Here is a 4,994-nt window from a genome sequence, read left to right on the forward strand (position 1 = left end):
GCTAACCTGGCATGACTGCACCCTGTCATCTTATGTCACGTTCTCTCACTTTCATCAACTATTTTGTGTATCCCAGAAAGCTGAAAGTGTTTGCATACATCTGTAACCTTAGCACTCAGAGGCTGAGTGAAGGGGAACCCAGACTGGGCTACACTGACCCTGAAGCCCTCCCCTACCCCTGCAAGAGAGAGAGACCAAGATAGAGACAGAGACAGAGAGTCAGTATATAGACACACACACAAATGTAAAGACAGGGGCACAGAGACAGACACACACAAACGTAAAGGCAGGGTCACAGACACACAGAGTTAAAGAGAGACAGAGACACAGAGAGATAGAAACGGAGAAATGGACACATAAGCACAGAGAGGGGAGAGGGAAAGATGGAAAGTGAGAGAGACAGGGAGAGAGAAAGAAAGAAAGAGAGAAAGAAAGAAAGAAAGAAAGAAAGAGAGAGAGAGAGAAAGAAAGAAAGAGAGAAAGACAGACAGACAGAGCACTACTTACTGAATTTTCCCATTCTGACTGACCTTACCACTTCTGCCCTTCAAGGCATACTCGCACAACTTGGCGAATGTCACAGTTACCTTGGCAGCCAACCAGTGGTCTTTGCTGGCATTCCCTGATCTTCCTCTAGCTAGTAACTCAGATAGACTCCCATTCACTGGGACCTAGCCACTCCCTCACCTTTGTGCTGCCTTGAACGGAGTTCCCATCAAGCTCTGTGCTGGTCTGGGATAGGACCATCAATCATGCACTCTGACCGGCATTTAATCTCGTCCTCACCATCAGTTCTCATTCCTTGGGCTATAAACACGATCAAATTTCTGACATTCTAGAGAAGCCTCCCCTCTGGCCTCCCTTGCCTTTAAAGTACCACCAACTCATAGCTCCTGTCTCTGTATAAGTAAATGTGTGCTGTGTGTGTATATACATGTACATATACATGAGAGAGAGAGAACCCTCCCTCCTGCCCCTCTTCCTTTTACTCCTCAACAAGATGTGTGCCTGCCTGTAGCCTGCCCGCTGCCTTCACCTAAGAGGCGCAAACAGTTTTTACTCTAGGATCCAGTGTCTAAACTTTAGCCATAACTTCTAGGCTTTTACAGAGTCCATGGCATTCATCGGCATACGTTACTGGCTGCCACCTCATCTTCCCTGTACCAGATGCCCATGGTCATTCACTTTGCCCTCCCATCTTCTTTGCTGACTGCATTTATTATGTCTTCTCTAAAGAAGATGTCCCTGTGTCAATGCTGGCTGCCACTCCCAGCACTGGAGTCAGCTCTGGATGCAAACTGCTTGTCTGGAGCTGAGAGGAACCTGCCCAGGCCTCCTGACCTACAGGGTAGGACCCCACTGGGCACTGCTTAGAGTCCTGCAGCTACCATGATGGCTGTGTGGGAGGCAGCAGCAGGTGGGCAGTCCGCTGAGGGGAAGGGGGAGGAAGCTTCCCAAGCAGCACTGCACTTCCTGCCCCTAACTATAGCAAGGTTGCCTGCAATTCAAAAGAAAGCCGGCAAGAAGGAGGAGGGAGGGGCACGGAAGGTCATTCCACTTAGTGTGGAGGGCTGTGAAACTGGTTGGGACTGGTAGAAAAGAGTGAACAAAATTACCACTTGCCCCTCTCTCCTCGCTGCCACCACCAGCTTCTTCTGGCCTCACAAGAGCACTTCCTTTCTCAGAGATGAAAGAAAGTTAACGTCTCAGAGCAGCCAACCATTTCCTTTCTCCCAAGGCTCAGATCCTGACTAGAGCTGATAAAAAAAAGAAATCTGCCTTTTGACTCATTCTCTCCTTAAAGGGCCACATCTTGAAGCAATTACCTCCATCTTTAAGAGTGGAACATGACCCAGGGAATTACTGTCAAGGGCCTGCAGCCAGCCTGGCAATCTGAAACCAGAATGAAAGAACGGGCTGTGGAAAGACAAGAAAGCAAAACCCTGTACCTTTGCCCTCTGCAGCCAAAGGCTCCAGCCTTGCCACGAAGCTAGGACCACATTCAAGCCTGACTGAGTCTCCTTGAACTCTCAGCCTCACCTGCAACGTGGGTTGACGTACACCACTATGTATGTCTGGACATATAACAACAAGTAAGATAAATCTGAAGAAACTAGGTATTTGTGCCTAAAATCTCTGAGGGGTTTTAGAGAATATTTAAATGCCCATTTTCTTCACTCATGAGTTGCTGCCTTGTAAACCTCCTCAGACAGATCTATGTGTCTGCCAGATCATTTGTGTGGTTATATTTTATATTCTCTTTGATTAAAAAAAAAATTTCCATTTTTTCATGTGTTGCAGGGCCGGTGTCCAGGCCTCCTAACTCTTGCACGGTATCTTCAGGAACACTGGCCATTGGTTTGGCAATCTGTTTCTAACAGAACTGGACTAGCAGGACACAACTTCATGGCCATTACAGCAACTCCATGCATAGCCTTTGGCTTTGTCATGAGGTCTTGGTCCTGTCTGGCTCTGGAGCTTTCTTACTCAGCAGGACACACTTTCACAGGCACAGCCCACTCCTTCCCTTCCATGCTGCCGTGGAAGAAATCTCTACCAAACTCTGGGTCCAATGAGGGTAGGATCAGCAACCATGCATTTTGGACAGTATTTACTATAACCCTCATCATGTTAGTCTCCTATGACGAAAGAGCAGAGACACATGATTTAGAACCCAGACTGCCATCCCCATTCTCTACAAGAAAGAAAACCAGAGAGCAGGAGCTCAGTGGCAGTAGTGCTTGCCTAGCATGCTTGAGACCCAGGCTCAATAATAATAATAATAATAATAATAATAAATTTTTTTAAAAAAGAACAGATTTATTGAGCTTCCCAGATCAACATCCAGGCTCACTGACTCCCAGTCACGTCATATAGCTCAGTAGGCGTCACCTAAACCCTGGGGCTCTTAGTTTAGGCTGGAGGCTTGAAACATGCTGATGTTGTTCCCTGGTTCTCAGAGCAGGGTGGTGCCTTCACAAAGTCAGGAAAACTTGCATCCTCCTTCCTTCCTTCCCAAGGTATCTTCAAGCATACTGCAGTCTCGGTGGACCTGTCGCTATGCTGCTTCTATATACTTCTGGTTTATCTACTGCCAAGGGAGGTGTTTTCTCCTGGGGACTGGATGAGTTTGGGTTCAGCTGCACCAGCTAGCAGGCAGATCAGTGGTGAGCAGTGGCTGGGCTGGGACAGTCTGAGGAAGTCAGAGGAGGCCTGTCTTATGAGTTGGGTGAGAGGTTAGCCTCTTCCCTCTGGGCTCCTGGAAGGAGTCTGACACTGGAACAGCAGCTGTGGGGAAAGGCAGCTCAGAGGGACTGCTGGAACTTAGACATTGCCCCTGGTTTGGGGCAATGTATATTGTATCTGGATTAAGAGAATGGCCCCCACAGACACGTTTAGATGTTTGGTCCCCAGTTGTTTGAACTGTTTGGGAAGGGTTAAGAGATGTGATCCTGGTGGAGGAGGTCTGCCGTTGTGCCATTGGTGGTGGCTTTGAGGTTCCAAAAGCCCACACTACTGCAGGAGAATTATCTGCATTCTGTCAATCATGTATTTTAATAAAACACTGATTGGCAAGGCAAAAAGTATAGGTGGGTCAACCAGACAGGAAGTAGAGGCGGGGCGATGAGAACAGGAGAATGCTGGAAAGGAGGAAGCCCATTCTTCCCACTCCTGCCCAGACCACCGAGAAGCAAGATGTAACCTGCCGGCTGAGAAAGGTACTGAGCCATGTGGCTAACATAGATAAGAACAATGATTTAATATAAGCTACAAGAGCTAATAAGTAGCCTGACCTAATGGGCCAATCATTTTATATCTAATGCAGACTCTCTGTGTGATTTCTTTGGGGCTTGCTGGCTGTGGGGTACCGGGTGGGACAGAAACCCCAATGAGCCGGCCCTCATGTTACACCACACCATTCCCCAGGTGGCTCTCACTTGCCTCAAGTCTGTGGATAAGAATGTAAGATACTACTCTAGCACTTCGCCTGCCTGCCGCCATGTTCCCAGACATGATGATCATAAACTCTAACCCTGTAGTAATATGAACCCCCTAATAAACTCTTTCTTTTATAAATTGCCTTTGTCAGGGTGTCTTAACTGAGTAATTAAGTAACTGAGACAGTCTCCAAGTATTATTCCAGCCTGTGGGTGGAACAGTCCAGAGCATATATTCAGGCTAGAGATCTCTAGGCCAGGCATGACCCATAGTAGCTTACTCTATATTTCATACAGGACAAGTCAAAAATGAAATAAGTGTCAAATTTTTAAAACATCTTTAAATATTTAATTTTTACCTGTGTTAAAAAATAAAAAAGAAAAGAAAAGAAAAAGAAAAAACCAGCAACTAACTAGACTACCTTGCATTACTGGGTCCACAAAGGCAGTGTGCAGTGTTATTTAGACCAGTGCATCTAGGGGAAGTAATGGCTTCTGGGAAGGCCCCACTGGAGGGAAAGACCTCATCCAGAGCAAAGGGGCAGGTCTGGAAGGATAGAAATGGTCTCCCAGGCTGGCAGAAAGAAGCAATTGTGTCCACTCTCTGCCTCTAGGCCGTGAGTCATTCTTGTTCCAACCACCAGAAGCCAAGAGCCCTGCAGCGAAGGATATTTTAGCCAAACTGGGCAAGCCTCTTCCTGCCCTAGTTCACAGGACATATACATATTCCTAGCTGTAAACAGCATTGTATCAGCACTGTGGGGCAAGAACCAAGGGTCTTCACAAACAGCACCAAGCAGATTCCATGACAGCAATAGCACTGAACTTAAGATCTAGAGCTGAAACCACCAAGTTCAACAAACACCTACTGGGAGTTGAGGCTCAAATGTGTCTCATAATAGGAACGTGTAATTTTTTATGAAATGCACCCTTAAAAGACTGAGAGGTCATACCGAAGGTCAAGGACACAGAACTTAGTCAAATTCTAGGTCATACCGAAGGTTAAGGACACAGAACTTAGTCAAATTCTAGGTCATACCGAAGGTTAAGGACACA

At 46.8% G+C, this 4,994-nt stretch overlaps 1 protein-coding gene across 2 annotated transcripts in view; it reads right to left on the minus strand.

Annotated features, from left to right (window-relative positions):
• Positions 1–4,994, minus strand: part of Ppfibp2 (PPFIA binding protein 2) — a 154,053-nt gene that overhangs the window by 54,019 nt on the left and 95,040 nt on the right. The gene's annotated exons all lie outside the window — the stretch shown is intronic.

The sequence above is a fragment of the Microtus ochrogaster genome, chromosome 8 (genome assembly GCF_000317375.1).
Source record: "Microtus ochrogaster isolate Prairie Vole_2 chromosome 8, MicOch1.0, whole genome shotgun sequence".
Lineage (NCBI taxonomy): Eukaryota > Metazoa > Chordata > Mammalia > Rodentia > Cricetidae > Microtus > Microtus ochrogaster.